This window comes from Lissotriton helveticus, chromosome 7 (genome assembly GCF_964261635.1).
Source record: "Lissotriton helveticus chromosome 7, aLisHel1.1, whole genome shotgun sequence".
NCBI lineage: Eukaryota > Metazoa > Chordata > Amphibia > Caudata > Salamandridae > Lissotriton > Lissotriton helveticus.
This window is the reverse complement of record NC_136068.1, coordinates 312906630-312926316: the sequence shown is the minus strand read 5'-3', so window position 1 is coordinate 312926316 and position 19687 is coordinate 312906630. Positions and strand designations below refer to the sequence as shown.

The 19687-nt window shown below is 48.5% G+C and overlaps 1 protein-coding gene across 1 annotated transcript in view; it reads left to right on the top strand.

Moving 5' to 3' along the window:
* The first annotated feature begins 11493 nt into the window (after positions 1–11493).
* LOC144766748 (chemerin-like receptor 1) overlaps positions 11494–19687 on the top strand; it is a 67581-nt gene continuing 59387 nt past the window's right edge. Inside the window, exon 1 of the mRNA XM_078650497.1 lies at positions 11494–11629. The gene's annotated coding sequence lies outside the window, so the exon portion shown is untranslated. The remainder of the gene's footprint in view (positions 11630–19687) is intronic.

Here is a 19687-nt window from a genome sequence, read left to right as displayed (position 1 = left end):
GTCTCTAATATGTATTTTCACTCTCTGTGACTGATTTTCAAGGTCCTCCGCCTTGAGTAGAGATTGGTGGAGCTCTTCCTGAAGTTGGCGGAAATCTTCCCGCAGCTCTGTAGTTAGACGCTCTTGCTCCTGGGAATGCGTCTCTAAGTCAAGGACTCTAGTGCCCACGGAGTCCACATCTTGCTGGAGGGAGGTCAAGCGGTCTGTTAGGTCTGTCCGTAGTTGATCTATTGAGGTCCTAATGTCCTGGCTTAGGTCATTACGAAGTTCTGTTCTAAAGTCTTTAAACATAGCCGCCAGGTCCGGTTTCGTGATCACCATTGCAGTGGCTCCTGTGTCACCCTGCAGTATAGGGCGTTTGTCTGAAGGGATGAAAAAATCAGAGACTTTACACGTCTGTTTGCTCGTCGTCTTCTTTGGCAGCATAGGCTGCAGACCAGGCTGGCCCCTGAGTAGCTGTCTGAGAAGATGAGGCTGCTGTGCTCCCAGTTGCAGGCATCCAAATGGGGCGATTAAGGCAGAGAGAGGGCTGTCAGGCTGAAAACTATTGACTGTTATTCTAAAATGACCCAACTAACAAAGTGGTATTCATAGGGCTGGAAGGGTTAGTTGAGTAAGCAATACATCACTAGGAGAGGTCAAAAACATGTGGGTACAGCTTTCTGGCTGTTTTTTTAATGTTATTATTAAAGGTGGCTTTTATCCAATAAATATATGTGTAGAAAATATGATACCAAATGTGTTTCAAATTTCGTTGGTGGGATAACCCACGCTTTCCTGGAGAGGGATGGAATGTTTTGCTGTGGTTGCTCAGTACAATAAAGGACTATGATGGATGCATTTTTCAAAGCTGATTTTTAGCTCACAGTCTATCAGTGAAATAGTAAGCATGAAAAAATGGGAGATCTTGTTGTTCTTTTGTTCTATTTCCCCATTTCAAACTCCACCTCCACCCTAAAACAAAAGTTTAAAGGGACTCTTTTTATTTATATTGTGCTTCTAAGTCCAAAAATATATTGATTTCGTGGGCCCAAAAAAGACAAAGGAAATTGTATGACCAAAAATGTATGCCTGTCTAGTATCCATCAAAGGATACTTAGTATTTACTACTGCATAACAACGTTGTACAATGTTGCAGTAGTAAACCCCATGCAAGGAGTGGGAGTATTAGTGGCTCAACAATGATCTGTCTTAGGAGTTCGGAAATGCCTACCAATGTGTGCATTTGTAGGCATTCTCAGACTCTTCTCTGCCCTTTCCCATCTCGAACATTTTTGAAGATCTCCTCCAGGAAAGTGCTGGAGTAAATTCACTTCCAGCGTGGTAAGGGGGAAATAACACCCACAATGTCGTGGGGTGCAGTGAAAGGAATTGCTCCACAGAGAAAAATATTATTTCCTGTGGGGAAAATACATTGCAACTCAGGGTTCCTCTAAAACAGGGACATATTTTATTAGCAGGACTATTGTTGACATGTATTTTGCAAATGCCCTGCTCTCCCACAGTCACTTTAGGAAAGGGGGGGGCGCTCGGCCCCCACGCACACATGGCTGGGCCCGCCCCCCCCTCACCCGCCCTGATTGGTCCGCGGGTCCCGCCATTGACCCTAAAGCAGTTTTTCACTTCCGGGTCAAGGATGCGGGACCTCTAGCAAGGGGGGGTTTAAGAGCCTGGGGAGCCCGGGAAGCGTCCTCTTTGTGCCCACGTTTCCCAGGCTCGATCCTCGCCCCGCTGTGGGGCTTGTAATTTTCTTTACTTTTTTGTTTCAGGTTTTGAGGTCGGAACTGCAGTTTTCGCGACTCGGAGCGGCGGTCGTTCGTGACGAGCAGGATTCGAGTTCGGCAGCCGGAGTTTCAATCAAGCGGTGCGGTGGGAGCATACGGCACAGAGAGCAGGCTTTATTGAGAGGAGGAACAGGTTAATCCTTCACAAGGTACGTTGCGGGCGCTGCGCACTGGCCTGACAGAGCGGCTGGGATCTGCCAGGCATACTCCCGAGTGATTCGGTAATACGGGCGTTGCGAAGCGGGGTCGGCCCGGGCAGCAATTGAATAGGAGCCCAGTATTGGGTTCTGGTGTTAGCAAAGATCGTATCGCTCTGTAGTTTGGCGGGTACAGACCTGGGCATTGCATAAAAACGTGTAAAGGAATTCGAAACAAGGATAGGTGTGGGAAATTGTGAGTCTGGGCAAAATCATTTAAACTCACTGGGGCAGATTTATGTTAACTGGCGCATCCCCAGGGATGCGCCAGTTAATGTGCGCCACAGTGCGCCACAGCTCCGCCACCCATGGTGCGCCGCATTTACAATGCGGCGCACCATGGGGCAAAAACGGCACAGATGCGTGACGCATCTGTGCCGTAAAGGCGGCGCATTGCTGGAGTTGCGTCGCAAGCGCGATGCAGCTCCAGCAAGGCTCGGGGGGTGCCCTGTCTGACCAATGCTGCATCAAGACCTACGCCTGCTTCAAGCAGGCGCAGGCTTTTGACGCAGCATTGGCCTGAAAGTGACTGAGTGAAATCTTATAGATTTCACTCAGACACTTTTGCGAGGCGCACCTGCCCCGGAACGCCCACCCTGCGCCGGAACGCCCACAAGCGGCGCAGGGCTTTACAACGTGACGCATCTGCCTAGATGCGTCACGTTGTAAATCGTTCGTAGGGATGCGCCATGTTTACGCCGCCTTGCGTGACGCAACAGCGGCGTAAACGTGGCGCAAGGGCCTCATAAATCTACCCCACTGTGTCTAATAAGGTTGAGGATTCTCTATCTATTGAATAAGGTCTGATTGTGGTCAAATCACTTAATCTCATTGTGCCTAACAAAATAAGGTGTCCTCAAGTAATGAATTGGTGCTAAGTGAAGCGCTTTTAGTAGCTGATTCAGGTCAAGTTGCGCTATATAGAACTTTTTGCTGGATAGCTGGTTCTTGCCACCTGCATACTGTTTAGCCCAGCTACAGCTATTCATCAAGTTTCAGTAAAAGGGTGTGTGTTGAATTCAGGCTGTGTTAATGTATTAACAATGGACGCTAATTATTTGTGAATTTTTGCACAGTTTGGAGCGTATTATAGCAGTAAGGGGACTGGGTCAAATAGGGGCAAGGTAGTAGTGGCGAGCTGTTAAGGAACACCCCCTAACCACCCCGTTTTTCATTTGCATAGCCAAGATTTCGGTTTTTAACATTTCTTTCATTTCAGGCATTACAAGTCAAGGGCCGCTGCAGACGGGGTAGCTGGGGAGCTCACGGTGGACGGCGGGATCCGAGGACACGGGCAGGCCTGCATTTCACTGCTTCTGGCGGGCCCCTGGCCTAGAGTTCGCTCGCCCAAATACTCCAGGCTAGCTGGGGTGTGCGGTCACAGTTGCGTGGTGCTTACGGCCAGCCTGTGAGCCTCCAACTTGGACAGGTACAAGGCACATTGTGCCAATAAATAACGCACTGTGCAGTGTAGGTCTAGGAGCAGTATGTCTGCCAGACGGGGTGCAGGGAGTTCGAACGTGGAATTAATGTTTCAAACAATGATGCGCAGAATGTCAGCAATGGACACGAAATTGGGGAAAGTTGACAAATTGGGTAAGACTGTCGCTGAATTGGGGGCGAGGATTGATGCCCAGGCAGGCCCGACGGGAAGGCCTAAGCGGACCAAAGTGCCGCCCAAAGCATGGGGGATTTTGAAACACCACCGAAACGTGCCAGAACTAGGAAGGTTGGTGGTCGCCCCCCCAGGTCTAGTGGGGGAGGGGGGTCCCCAAGGCCTGCACCGGACGTAGCGCCTGTTGCACCTGGGTCACCAACTCCTGCCTCCCAACCTCCAGTAAGCGTCCCAGCTCCCGCCCGCAACCTCCAGTAAGCGTGCCAATAGCGCCGGTTATGCCACCCATTAACCCGGTCCCCGTTGTTACCCCGCCGCCAGTCGCGCCAGCGAATAACCCAGTGCCGGTCATTGTCCCGCCGGTCATTCCAACAAGTCCGGGCCAAGTGCCACCAGAACTGGCGGCACAGATAGCAGCAGTGCTTCCAGGGTTGGGGATCGGGGGAATGTTACCTCCCGCAGCAGATCCCTAGCGCCTTGAGACCCTCCGGGTGAGTAGTGCGCTATATAAATGCTTTGATTGATTGATTGATTGATCCCTCAGCAGAGGCCCAGAAAATGGTTGCTCAAATCTTGGCGGCTAGGGGCGACAGTAGCACGCCGGGTGCACCGATTTCTCCCCAAACAGGTCCAGCAGGTAATGGTGCAGTCAAGACCGTGGAACCAACGCAACCAGCCGAAAGTGGTAAGGAGGTTGCCCTACCGGTACTGGGCGAAGGCGCGATTCCCTCCAGGGGGAAGAGTTTGGTGCAGCATGTGTCTCAGAGTGTGAAGGAGTTAATTTGGGAAGACAAATATATTAATATTTTCTCATTGCTGATTGACAACAGGGAGTAGGAATATGCGAAATCACAGAAGGAAATGATGTTGCCTAGTGAATGGCGATCTCAGTTGTACAAGGTTAGGGTGGAGGAGACGCTCATCAACTGGATCAGGGCTTTTTCTGTGTATAGTGCAGTCATTGGTGAACGTTTCCCCGGTATGCAAGCTGAGATGGCTTGCTATCAGAGTAGGATTACGATGTAAAATGAGAATCACGGGGGGGACTCATGGAAGAAATATGACATAGCTTTCAGGAAATCGAGGGAGTTTAACAGATCCTTAGCCTGGGACAAAGTTGACTCTATTTCCTGGCATTCCCAGTTTGAGAGGGGGCAATCTGCAGGTACTAGCACTACCTGGAACAAAGGATATTCCCCCAAGCCCCAGCAGCCCTTTCAGCAGCCCTTGCGGCCAGCGCAAGGCGGGGAAATGGCCATTAAGGCCAGAGGTAGTATGGGTGGGAAAGGAGTCTGCTGGGATTTCAATAGGCGAACTTGCAACAGGGCACCGGGCACTTGCAAATTCAGGCACGCGTGTAACATATGCGGCCACCCTTCCCACCCAGGGGCGACATGTCGGTCAAAGGGCAATGCGTCAGGTAACAGAGGGAGGAGGAAACCAGAATAGCAGAGTACACCCTCTTATTGCGCATTCACCTATTTTAGTGGCAGCTATGATCCCTTGGCTCAATAGATACCCTAACCATACTTCCGCAAGGATGCTTCAAGAGGGTTTCACCCATGGTTTCCGGATTCCAGCTGGGGGCTATACTTGGACACCACAGTGTAGGAACCAGTTGTCAGTTAAGAACAATCCCGGGGTAGTAGCGAACAAAATAGAGAAGGAACTGCGCCTAGGTAGGGTAGCGGGGCCTTTCCCTACCATTCCTGTACAGAATTTTGTCTGCTCGCCTTTAGGAGTGGTCCCAAAGAAGGAAAAGGGCGATTATAGGCTCATACACAATTTGTCTGCACCGAAGGGCTTATCCTTGAATGATGCAATTGATGAGTCAATTTGTAGTGTGAAATATGCGTCTTTTGACCAGGCAGTCGAAATGTTGAGAGTTTTGGGTCCTGGGGCACTGATGGCGAAATCAGATATTGAGTCAGCTTTTGGACTACTCCCAGTGCATCCAGCAGACCAACACTTGCTGGGTTTTTCCTTCGAAGGCAAATACTACATGGACATGTGCATGCCCATGGGTTGCTCTATTTCATGTGCTGACTTTGAAACATTCAGCTCTTTCCTTGAATGGGTTCTGAGACAATCTACGGGCCACCAGTACGTCATGCATTACTTAGACGATTTTCTTTTCCTGGGTCCGGCGGGTTCACAGGAGTGTGCGTGGGCATTGCAGGAATTTTGCGTGCTCATGCGTGCTTTTGGGGTCCCGCTTGTGCAAGGAAAAACGGTAGAGCCATTGACATGTCTGGAATTCTTGGGAATTGAATTGGATTCCGTGGAAGGCTGTTTCAGGTTACCCAAAGAAAAAATCGAGAAATTCAGGGCAACCCTTGAACTATGTTTGCAGAAGAAGAAAGTCACTTTACAGCTGTTGCAGCAGACAGTTGGCCAGCTAAACTTTGCCCTGAGAGTCATCCCCATGGCACGCCCATTTTCCCGCTCAATTGCGCAAGCCATGAAGGGCTTGCGGGAAAAGCACCATCGCACGCGACTGTCAATCGAGGTTCGCAAGGACATGCGGACATGGATTGCATTTCTGGAGGATTTCAATGGCAGAGTACTGTGGGGTGCCCCCACGCTGACCTCAGCAGAGTTAGGATTATGGACTGACGCTGCAGGCAGTGTGGGGTTTGGTGCCATACTTGGCAAGAAGTGGGTGGCACAAAGATGGCCCGGCTGGTGGGAAGAGAGCGGGTTGACTGCAAACATTGGGTTCCTGGAACTGTTCCCAATCTGGGTTGCGTTAACTGTCTGGCCCGAACAATTGGCCAATCGCTCGGTTATTTTCTGGTCAGATAACATGACCGTGGTGGAATGCATCAATCAACAGGCGGCACGTTGTCAGTTCATACTGCGCCTGTTAAAGGAGATTGTGCTGAGTTGCATGAAATTGAATGTACATTTCAGGGCCAAACATGTTCCAGGGGTCTTGAATAATGCAGCTGATGCCCTTTCTTGCTTTAAGATGCAGGTATTCAGGGAACACCTACCAGCTGCAGAGGCCTCCCCAGCTCACTTCCCATCGACTCTTTGGCAGATTGGTGCCCCCAACTACACAACCTCGTGGCAGCCAGCCTAGCTTCCAGGACCAGGACAGCTTACGAAGGGGCGTTCAGGTCTTACTGTAACTTTCTGGGACAGGATTGGGAGAGCAAGTGGGATCAGGAGGCTAGTTTTAATGGGTACATGCACCCATTACACAAGGAAGGGCGCACAGCGGCGACAGCTAGCAGACATAAGGCAGCTGTTTCCTTTTTTGCATGCGCGAGGGGAACCAGGGACCCTACGAACAGTTTCTTAATACAAAAAGCTTTGAAAGGATGGCGGCGCTTACAGGCAACCACCGCCGATGGCAGAAAGCCGATAGGTTTACAACGGTTGGCAGTAGTTTTCCTCGCCCTGCCAGACACGAGCAGTTCTTCGGGAGAGGTGGGATTATTCAAAGCTGCTTTTTCCCTGGCCTTTTACGGGGCGTTCCGGGCAGGTGAATTAGTAGCAGGCAACAAACTAGATGGCTGAGGTGGCCTTCAGCTGTGTGATATCAGTATACGGGACGACACAATGCGGGTTATCATCCGGAAATCCAAGACTGATCAGGAGGCTAAGGGACAAAGTTTGGTGCTACATCGGGCACCGAATAACCCGTGCTGCCCGGTGTCACATGTAGAAGCGTTAATCAGACAACGGACGAATGAGTCAAGTGGAGCATTGCTAATGCATACTGATGGCACCCCTTTGACTAGGTTTCAGTTCCAAAGAGTCTTAGCCATGAGTATTGCCAAAGCAGGTCTAAACCCCAAAGAATTTGGGACACATTCTTTCCGGATAGGGGCAGCCACTGAGGCCACTGCAAGGGGATTGAATGTCAATAGTGTGAAGAGGATTGGGAGATGGTCTTCCAATGCCTATAAGCGTTATGTACGGTTGCACATGTTGAAAGGGTCAGTCGCCGCCCCTCTGACGCCTGGTTTTGTCTTGTTTATTTCTAGTTTCTCGGGCCTGTGACGCAGGACGGAAACTACTACAGGATCATCAAAGCCAACCATCAACATTTTCAGCAACGGCAGGAAGACAAACGGAGGACACATGTAGTATGGGTAGTCGGTCATTCTTATGTGAAACGTGCTAAACCAATTTTCCTTGCAGGAGCGGGTAGACGGTGGGCGGTGTGCGGGGGTTTCAATGTTTCTTTCCATGGCAGAGGGGGCTTCGCCTCAGTCAGCTTAGGGGTTACATGTTAGATCTACTCGAAAGATACTCCTCACCGCCCTCAGTGGTCATCTTGCACCTGGGGGGGAATGGTTTAGTCGACTTGGGCAGAAGGGTTCCTGTTGGAGGAAATCATCTCAGTGGCAGGTTGGCTGGCGAAACTGTTACCGGATTGCACTATAGTGTGGTCACAGTTGATACCGAGGCTGCAGTGGAGGGGGGGTGAATAAGTCAGGGCGTTGAATCACTCGGTAAAGAGGGTCAACAATGAAATAGACAAGCTATTTCGAACTCCTTACCTACAGAGTATACCTCATGGTTGCATCTGGGGGGGAGCAGTTCTACGTGCGGGTTGGGGTCCATTTGACAGAATCAGGGAATGCCCTATTCATAAGGAACATCTTAGCATGGATAGAAGGTTTTGCGAGGAGGATATGACCTTTCAGTGTAGACTTTTTGGGGAGGGCCAGATAGTCGGTCAACTATGCTGGCCTGTGGCGGTAAGGTCATAATCGGTGAGCAGCAATTTAAGGTCCTTAGGGGGCGGCACCATTCATCGAATGGGGTCGCTCAGGGGGAGGGGCCATTGATCTCTCCCAGAACTTCAGGGGCAGGATATCCGTCGCTTGGAAGGGTGCGGAGGAGGGAGTCACGCTTTCCTCAGGCTGGTAGCCACCCCTCACATACACTATGACGTCATCAAATGGCGCGAGTGTAAGGGCCCTCCTGTTATGGTTAAATGGAGTTCACAGAGCGTACGAGGGCAACCGGGAGAGGGACGTACTCTCCCGGTAACCGGGCCCTTGTTGCGCATGCGCATCTCGGACGTGAGAGCGTAGCTGGGTAAAAGGATCTGACACCGGTTAGCGACCTTGCCGTAGGACCAGAAATTATTAGAATGCAAAATTGATATGAGGATGTTAGATTCGGTTAGGAAACACGCTGTATTAGACATTTGTTAAGGTTAGCCCATCATACCTGTCTAAACTTGATGTAAATCTAATGTCTGAATTTTGCATTTAATAATTATGTAAATAATGTAATTTTATTCAATTTTTAATTTTGTTTTCATATTTTAATAAATACGGCCGGGGGGTCACGAGACCCCCTGTCTTCCAAAGAATTCTGTTGTTGGTCTGATACGTTTTGATAACTGTGGTTTGCATGATAAGGGGGGGTGGCCAGCAGTCCCAGACCATGAGGAAAGGGGGGGGCGCTCGGCCCCCACGCACACATGGCTGGGCCCGGCCCCCCCCCTCACCCACCCTGATTGATCCACGGGTCCCGCCATTGACCCGGAAGGAGTTTTTCACTTCTGGGTCAAGGAGGCGGGACCTCTAGCAAGGGGGGGTTTAAGAGCCTGGGGAGCGCGGGAAGCGTCCTCATTGTGCCCGCGCTTCCCAGGCTCGCTCCTCGCCCCGCTGTGGGGCTTGTAATTTTCCCCACCCTCCATCCCCTTGTAGCAGAATTCAGGTGAGGTCATTGGTAGGTATCCTCTGTAACGCTTTGCAACGCTGTAAGAATAGATGTGTTTTCTTCCTTAGGCCTTTTTCCCTGTTTCCAGACAATGTTAATATTAATATGCTTAATTGGTTTTGTGGTTGCTGCTGCATTAACTGTTTTCTCCTTAGGCCTTTTTCCATCTTAGATTAAAAGTGTCGTATTTATTATATGGGTCAGGCGGTAAGGTCTTAATCGGTGAGCAGCAATTTAAGGTCCTTAGGGGGCGGCACCATTCATCGAATTGGGTCGCCCAGGGGGAGGGGCCATTGGTCTCTCCCAGAAATTCAGGGGCAGGATATCCGTCGCTTGGAAGGGTGCGGGGGAGGGAGTCACGCTTTCCTCAGGCTGGTAGCCACCCCTCACATACACTATGACGTCATCAAATGGCGCGAGTGTAAGGGCCCTCCTGTTATGGTTAAATGGAGTTCCAGTGGCGTGTGTGCTGATGAACATTCTGTGAGACTCGAATTTGGCCAACTGCCAATGCTTAATTTGAACTGGTTGTTTTGGGTGCTGGCCCTTTATTATCAACACCAACTCCTATGACGGTCCCAGGATGCTTGTTTCCGGTCCAGGGAAGACATGGCTTGGCAGTTCGGGCTGGACTGTTCCCATAGGGCACAGGGTCAGTCTGATTTGCATATAGCCATGGCTGAGTGAACTAAAGAATGGTGATGGATTAAACCCAGATCAGTTGACTGGGGGTGAGTGTTTGATTTGTTGAAACGCTCCGTCCATCATCCCCTTTTGTATTGCTTTGTTTGCCCAAAGTGTGGCAGGGTATGCTCAGACGCGAGTCCCTTGTTCACTTGGCCACTGGATTCAAGATAGCCTGGCTGATGAGGATTATGAATCCGAAACCGGTCCCAGGATTCTTGTTTCCGGTCCAGGGAAGACATGGCTTGGCAGTTCGGGCTGGACTGTTCCCATAAGGCACAGGGTCAGACTGATTTGCATATAGCCATGTCTGAACTGGGGTGGCTGAGTGAACTAAAGAATGGTGATGGATTAAACCCAGATCAGTTGACTGGGGGTGAGTGTTTGATTTGTTGAAACGCTCCGTCCATCATCCCCTTTTGTATCGCTTTGGCCCTTTATTATCAACACCAACTCCTATGATAGTCTGAACTATGGTGCGCTGTTTGTCTAATTAAGAGAAGAGCACAACAACAGTTATTTATTCATTCATTAAAGATTACAAATGACTAATACCTAATAATAAGCCATCATTATAGCTCAGGGCGCCTTGGATTGCATTGTTGCCTCTCTTGTAGGAGTGAGATGGTTAGTTGTTACCAGGGCTTTAAGTGGAGTGAAAAATCTGGGGGGTCTTTTGAAGGGGCGTGGTCAGTGTAATTAAGGGCGTGGTTTAAAAACACATAAGTTACAAATCTGTGCTTAGCATAGTGTGCCGCCAGACTTGTATTTTGTTTTTTCTGTCATTGCATCCGGATATATGATACAAAAAATAACATCATACCCACAACAAGCCAGGACTATTGGCTTTGTAAATGGTTTTTAGTTGCAGAAGATAAATAAGCAGCACCTATGGCGTGCATATAATATTGAAAAAGCTTCCACTTAAAGCCCTGCTGACACCACGACAATGTTGCTGCTCCTGCGTTCCAAAAAGAGAAGGGAAATCCAGAGAGAAAATGACTCTCTTTAAAGGATTTCCCTTCCCCATCAACGCTCACCTGGCATACCATCATGCTGTAACTTCTCCACTAGTGAGAAGTGAGCAGTGTGAGCACACGCACATCCATGTGCCTGCTTTCACTGCGGGCTGGAAAAAACGGACCACCTGTGCCAGGGGCACAAAACAGAGCCCGATAGAGACCTGTTGCGGGGCCCTCTTTAGAAAACTGACGGTGCTCAGCCCCGGTGAGACCGGGCCCACTTAAAACTTGTTACATTGGTTCTGTCAGAGCTGGCTCCGGCAATGGGTGGTGCAAGCTGCAGCGGGCTCCTGACGAGTGTCCTCCCATTTTTTTTTACGAACTAATTTCTGCTTACAGCTGCCTGCATCCTACCGGGAATGCTGCCCGACCGAGAGGACATCCCAAACGCATGCGCCAAGTTATCAGAGTTCCTGGATTTCATGTCCACCCTTCCTCTCTTCAGCAATCTTTTTTCACAGGATGCTCTCTGTATCCCCCCGAGATGTACAGTTGAAAACATACATTAGAGGAGGAGGAGGGGCACTCCGCAAGCCCCTGGACAACAAAGCCAGCTGCGCCAGCACAGGACTTCTTCAGCAGCGCGCGGTCGGTGTGGATGCTCGAAGCTGAGGCGCGAGCGCAAACTGCCGTCAGGTAAGAGCCGTCACGAGGCCAGTTCTGAAATGAATTCTTTGCCACGCGACTTCCTCAAGCTCGTTATCTGCCACGGCGATCCGAGTGTGCGGATAGCAGTCGTGATGTCGCGTTGGAAACTTTATTTTAGCCTTTATTTCCGAGCACGAGCCAGCAGGACTCGACACTAAGCTATTGAATCACTTTGCACGAGCAACAGTTATTTTAGACTAGGATGGTCACATTCGTTTTTTGGGCACGGGGAGATTAGATTTTTAGGTACAACCTTTGACTATTGCCTTTCCTTTTTGGAATATCTCTTTATTATTGATAGATTTTTTGTGTTCTTTATTCCATTATTTTATGCATTTAGTGTGCTATTTTTTGCCTATTCTCCTATTAATATTGTCGTGTATTGTACATTTTCCTAATTTACTTCAATAAAGCTCTTTAAACTCCAATATATGTGCTTATAGGCACACTGTTACCTTGGCGCCCAGAGCCCTCAAGGTTCTCTTCCAAAAACACGCAGTGTCAGAAAATCCTGTATTTCTATTTGAAGTCGTCTGGGCATGTCAACCTTTTAAAATGAAAGGGGTCCCATCTCTCTCCCTGTAGAGGTGACCAGTTTGGACCCTCGGACATGCAAACAACACTCAGTTTCTGCTTTTTTTTCCTCACAACCCTGGAGCTTAGCTCAGATTTAGCTGGCAGTTAAGGATTTACGATATACTTTGCTCTCCCTTCTTATTTTGATGCTGTGTTGTATTATGGCGTCGATGTTTGAAGAGTTCATGTCTCCTATTTGAATATAGTCCTACATTTAGGTATGGGGGTCCAAAATATTGTTTCAAAAGGAGCCCCTCTTCGTATGAATACTATTGTGGCTAAAAATGAGCACTTGGAAGCCAATTCACAGAGAGCATTTTTGAGTATTGGCTATAATACAACAGGAATACTCTTTTACATAATCCCACATTGCTGAATATCAATACTTCCATTTTATTTTGTAGGTGTTTTGAGGCTAAGTCACAAAATCATGTAATAGTACATAAAATAATTCCACGTTGCATACTCTGAAATGCCTTTGTGACTAAACCTCCTCCCATTCAGTGGCAAGATACTCCTCAGGGTGAACATGAGCACTTCCTTTTCTGTTATGTTTATTTTCAACCGGCTTGCAGGCAATGCATGTTTCAGTGCTCCTGATAGGATCTGCTTTGAATGGGCAAGCTCTACTTTGTGGCAGCTATGCAAAGAAGCCAAGCTGAGCTGGGTGGCGAGTGTCTCCTAGTGATCCCAGGGTTCACTGCTGTACTTACACCGCCACATCTTATTTCCAGGCTCTGGTGATTTGTCCTTCACCCCCAAGGAGCTTTATATAACCACAATGTGCCCAAATTAACGTGGAAATCTGACAACTATTATTTGCGGTGTGTTAATGTATCCGGAATGTCTGGAAGTCTTGGCACACGTTTTACAATGCAGACAAGTTACAGCAGCTTTGCTTTCTTAAAAACAAAACACATTCCTTTTCACAATATCTCCTTTCTTTCTTAACGGTGCCTGGATGGGTAAAAAGATTGCACAACGCCCTGTCACTTTGAGGTGGAAATGTCCAATTTTAAAAACTCAATACTTACAGCAGCCCCTATTCACAAAACGTAGTAGATCAGCTGCCCTTAGATTTATGCCTCCATGAAGAGGCAGATTTACTATTTTATGGGACTATCACATTCTCCCAGATGTATGCGTAGTATGTGGCACCAGACATAGGTTTTAATGTTCACTTTTGGGAATGGCATGTGATTATTCCAAGGACGCCTATTTACCTTGAGTGGAAGTGTCCATAGTGGAGATGTTTGCACAGGAGAAATGGAGCTCCATCTGCAAAAGAGCATTTTGTCTTTATTTCACCACAAGGAAAACGTTTTTCCCCTGAAGAGATAGCCACACCAGCATCCTAACCAACTATAGAGGAGACCCGTTCCATTTTCAACGCTTTACGGGGAATAACTTCATCCGTATCTCTCCAACAATTGCCAGGGTAGAAAGTGGGCAAGGAATGTTTGGAAATGGTCACACATGTAAATGTTGATGGGAGTGCCCAAACTTTTAAGGCAAACCATGCCTTGGAAAACACACTTCTCACTGCCTGAGTGGGATTTACAAGTGAAGATGTCTGTGCACTAATAGCTGAGCAATCTGCGCTCCTAAATGCATAAACGGATGCCAATAATTGATTTGCGGATTGCTGGCAGATGTAGAAAAGTTAAATTCGGTCAAAAACGTATGTTTATGGCTGTATTTGCTTCTGTGAATTGGCATCGCTGTGTTTATATTCATGGAAAACCAAGATTTAGCCTTGTTTTTGTTCGTCTAACTCCAGTATTTAATTTTAGCAATTGGTTGCTGTTTATGCAAAACAACTTAGGCAGGCACCACTCTCTCAGTATTTCCTTAATATGGCCAAAGAATTTTCCTGCTTAACAGTGGAGAAAAAAGAAGGAAGATGGTTTTATTTTGTCTCTTTCTAACCCATGCAACGCATCCCTTGATCTTTCACTGGAGCAAATACTTCTGCTTGGCACTCCTTAGCCCTGAATACTAGAAATGAGCTCACCCTGCTTGCCTACACGAAATATAAAACAAGCATTGGCATAGCCAATAGGTCTCACCTTCGGAGCGTTATAAGTATTCAGACAGAGCTATTCGCTTTGTTAACGTGCAATGTGAAATAAGGTGAAAGGAAGCATGCACCACAGCTGTGCACTGGGGTGAAAGGAGGAGCACACTACATATCTGCACTGTGCAGGTTTGTGAAAGGAAGCACGCGCCACTACTGTGCAGTGGGGTGAAAGGAAGCACTTGCCACAACTGTGTACTGTGCAATGGGGGAAAGGAAGCACACACCACAGCTGTGCATTGTGCAGAGATGTCAAAGGTACACTTACCACAACTGTGTACTGTACAATGGGGGAAAGGAAGCACACACCACAGCTGTGCATTGTGCAGAGTTGTCAAAGGTAGCACACACCAAGGGCTGCGCAGAGATGTGAAAGGAAGCAGTGATGAAGAAATGCAAATGTTAAAAGGTGCGGTCCTTTTTGAAGCTGTGTGCCGTGCAATGGGGGGAAAGGAAGCATGCACCACAGCTGTGTACTGTGCAGAGATGTCAAAGGTAGCACGCACCACAGCTGCGCAGAGGTGTGAAAATAAGCGCACACCACAGCGCTGAAAAAACGCCAATGTTAAAAGGTGCGGTACATTTTTAAGGTGTGTAATGTGCAATGGGGGGAAATGAAGCACGCACCACAGCTGTGCACTGTGCAGAGATGTGAAAGGTAGCATGCACCACAGCTGCGCAGAGGCATTATTTAGCAGCCGGTGCCAGCAAGCATGCACAAAAAGCAAGTGCTAATAATTAAGTGCCCATGTACACACCAGCAGACACCGGCTCAAATTAACCCCCAGCAAGGGCCTGCATTAGGCCCCTGGATCGATCGAGCACCAAAAGCAATGTGGGGAAAGGAAACATGCACCACAGCTGTGCACTATGCAGAGATGTCAAAGGTAGCACACACCATAGCTGCGCAGAGGTGTAAAAGGAAGCACGCACCACAGTGATGAAAAAACGCTAATGTTAAAAGGTGCGGTCAGTTTTTAAGATGGTACCGAAAAAGAGGCGACTACAGAGGCCAACTACAGAGTATAGCAACTGTCTTGACAATAACATACTAATACAAAGATAACGGTGCAGGAAGAGAGTGCTGACATAGATGAAATGTGAGTGCTGGAAAAAAAAGCACGCAGTCCTGTGGCGGTGGGGTCTGTCCCTTGGCCGGGGTGGAGGGAGCGCTCCTTGTAAGGAAAGCTGCAAGGTCTTGAAATGAAACATGATCCACAACAGATAGCACGCTGGGCGCCGCTGCTCGCTTCCACTGCTCACTCCTGACAGCTAAACGCTGTGGGACAAAACATTTTCAAAAAAGGTGGAACATGCACCCGCCTTTGGCCAATTGCGTGCTTTCATTTTTAAAACAAGGGGTGGTGATGGACAGAGTCTCTGAATTAAGCAGAGTACTCTCACCCAGTCAAGAGATCAGGGCTAGATCCAACACCGTTTTTTTAGCTCATTGCACCATCCCAGTTTCAGGACCTGGCTGTATGCAAATTAGTCTGTCCCTGGCCCAGTGCATCATGGGAACAGGGCAGACCAGACTACAAAAGCCAATTCTTACACTGGGAAGGAAACAAGCTTCCGGGGACCGGTTTCTGCCATTTCAGGCGTCTTCGGCCCGGCTTGCTTGAATCCTGATGGTGCAATGAGCAAGGGACTCACATCTGAGTATACCCTTCCACGCTTAGGGTGGACAAAATTATTTACAACAAGGGGTGGTGATGGACAGAGTCTCTGAATTAAGCAGAGTACTCTCACCCAGTCAAGAGATCAGGGCTAGATCCAACACCGTTTTTTAGCTCATTGCACCATCCCAGTTTCAGAACCTGGCTGTATGCAAATTAGTCTGTCCCTGGCCCAGTGCATCATGGGAACAGGGCAGACCAGACTACAAAAGCCAATTCTTACACTGGGAAGGAAACAAGCTTCCGGGGACCGGTTTCTGCCATTTCAGGCGTCTTCGGCCCGGCTTGCTTGAATCCTGATGGTGCAATGAGCACGGTACTCACATCTGAGTATACCCTTCCACGCTTGGGGTGGACAAAATTATTTACAACAAGGGGTGGTGATCACCACCCCCTTTTCTGAATCGTTTTTGGCCACTATAGGTGTGGCAGGGTATACTCAGACATGAGTCCCTTGCTCACTGCTCCATCAGGATTCAAGCAAGCCGGGCCGACGAGGCTGAAATGCCAGAAACCGGTCCCCGGTAGCTTGTATCCTTTCTGGTGAAGAATTGGCTTGGCAGTTTGGTCTGCCCTGTCCCCATGATGCACTGGGCCAGGGACAGACTAATTTGCATATAGCCAGGTTCTGAGCTGGGATGGGGCAGTGAGCTAAATAACGGTGATGGATCAAGCCCTGATCTTTGGACTGGGTAAGAGTGGTCTGCTTAATTCAGACACTCTGTTCATCACCACCCCCTTTTCTGATTCATTTTTAAAAGCCACACGCAAAGGGCAATAGCATGTGTGGAAAATCGAACATCACATGCACAAGTTTGCAGAAAGTCTGACGTGATTCCAAGAAGCCTTCTCCTAGAGCAGTGCATGCGCACTGAGCCAGGCTCGATCTAAAATCAGTCTGTTTCATCTCTTTCTGAACAAATTGCAATGCCTTACTGGCAAATCTGCTAATGGTTTATGATCATTTTTTGTTATACTTCACTGGTCTTTTCTGCTACTTTGCATATTTCCCAAAACATTCAGGAAAATTCTCCACTGTTTCATCTGTCTTCTTCAACTTCTCTCCACTGTTCCCATGCAACCATTTCTTAATATACATTTATTTATCCTGTGTTCTTATTTTCAATGTAAATTGTTAAGTTGTACCTAAAGGGCCCTAACAATCTTTGGTGAGCTTTGCAAACCTTAGGTAAATAAACAAATACAAATATTTAAAGTGAAGCAGGGTTCGTGAGATGGCAAATTCCAGATGAGGAAGATTTCAGCAAGGAGGAATAATGTAAGGCAAGGTAATGACGATGAAGAGTTTCACCAAACGTTTGCTGCCTCTCATACAACTGGGGGCTGTAAAAGGTATGTGATAGCACTTTCTGTGCCCTGGGGCAGTTTGGTATTACAGAAGGCACTGCAGATTCTTACTTCTTAAATACAGAGAATGATGGTGCACATGTAGTGCAAGGAAAACGAAGATGAAGGTTCCCCCTAAGTTTCATGGGGACTTAAAATAAACCACCCCCTCATGGGCTCAGCCAGCAATCAACTTCCCCTCCGGGCTGGAACTGTTGTTCTGCAGCTGGGAGTTACCTTAAGTATTACCTCAATGTGTGGAAGGCTGTGCTAGGGATGTCTGGAGAAGAGCATCCCCTTGATTTGAAGAGGTGTAATTGCACCAGAAATGTAGTTACCCATGTTATTTCTTTTTAGAGGGATTGTAAGTCACACGTGTAATGTGAAGTACCTATCTAAGGTAGAGTCATTAGAGAAGTGGGGTTATGTTACCAGATATTCCTGCTATGGTGTCTGGCTGTAAAGGATCAATCCTGTGATTTTACCGGTGATGCCTTTTGGAGGCTGTGATTGCAATGCATTACAACTGTTATCAGCTATGAAGAACACCCCATTCATAGTGATGCCCAAACATGTATTCTTGCTACTGCGTTAGGGGAGGAACAACCCAGACTCTTAGCTACTAAGATGTAGAGGTGCATACAGTATGGTCAGTATAAAATGCTCAGTCAGGGTTATGTGTCCCCAGGGCAGGATTACCTATTTGTAATGCCTGTTGAGATGTTGGCTGGGTCGCCACTGGGCCCTCGCTCCAGGTTGAGTCAACCCACTGCATTAGGGGACAAGCCGATGTGCATACATGGGAGTGGTGGTACAGCTTATGTATATTTGTAAATTAGTGCATAGTATTGACTAGTGTGTGTGTCTAATAAATGTACTCTTACTTTAATAAAGCAAATTACATATTGGACAATTATTGAGTGTTATTTCTGCATACTTGTAATGGCGATTGCTAGCCTACACCACCTCCCTTGAGTAAGCCTTAGACTGCTCTGCAACGCGGCGGCACTCAACGGACTCCGGGCAGGCTGCCTGCAATACGGGGCAACACGAGGGGTAGGCACCCTCGGAAATTGTAATATGGAGCGGGGTAGGCACCCGCTAGGCACACTATGCAGGGTGGGCACCTGCCAAAGCTTTAAACAGTACGGCAAATCTGCGGGGTGGGCACCCGTGCCGAAAATCGGCAAAGGGGGATCCCCACGCTGGGGAATCCCTCGAGAAAGGGGATTGCAGCTCCGGGCTGCAGTTGCAAACAACAGCGCTCCCCTGGAGGAGAAATCAAGCGCTGCCCGGGCGCTTTAGGAAACAAGGTCGCAAGTCCAGGCAAAGTCCAGAAAAAGTCCTTAGGAAGGCAGGGGGCAAAGGCTGGGCCCAGGGGCCAGCTCACAGGGCCCTCCAGGCAGGGAGAATGTCCTCAGTGGCGGTCCTCCGGGCGCCCAGCAGCAGCAACAGGCCCCCTTCAAATTAGGACACAGAAGAACATTTTCATGGGGTCACAGCCCCTTCTTATACACCAAATCCCTTTGTCTCAGGCTGCAGGGTGGGGGAAAACCAGACGCAGCTGGTTCTGGAGCACTCTGTTGTGCTCAGCCCCTCTCCCAATTCAGAGGACAGGCTAGGAACATCAGTCGCACCACAGGGGGGCGGAGCCAGCATTGTGTAGGGAAGGCCAAGCCCTATTCAGGTCCCAGGTGCACTCCTCCCACCCATCTGGCTGTCAATCTCTCTATTCACCACTGGGGCAGACCCATCCTGACTCCTGGAGCCAGGCACACCAGCCACCTCCAGCCAATTACAAGCCAGACAGTCAATTCACATTTATTACACAGACATGCCAACTTCTAGAAGTGGCACTTCCACACCAGACACATTAAATCCACGCACATCATCGCGCAGCATTTAATCTCACGAGTTCGCACATACCAAACTCGAGCCTGCACTCCCCACACATCAGGAACTACCATGGACACATACATTCCCCATGCATTCCTATGGGAGGGCAGGCCAATCTCACAACATGCACTCAGAGTGCGCACGCACTTTACACTGGGACACAGAGTTAATGTGCGCAGAATCCAAAAACAACCAACACCAAGTCACATATCAAAGCAAAAAAGTTTAGGGGTGAACCTACCAGAAGGGCCAAGTTCAACACATAGCACCTATGCACTACAGATGCAGACACTTTCTTTACCATAGCTCCAGCACCTGTGCACTACAGAAGCACGAAAGAGGCAGCATAGCAGATGTGAACTTTAGGCATACTCTCGGCCTGCATCCCACAATGCAACATCTGTGTACTGCATTGTTCTCAGTTGCAACATAGCACCTATGCACTAAAGATACAGGCACTTCCAATATCAT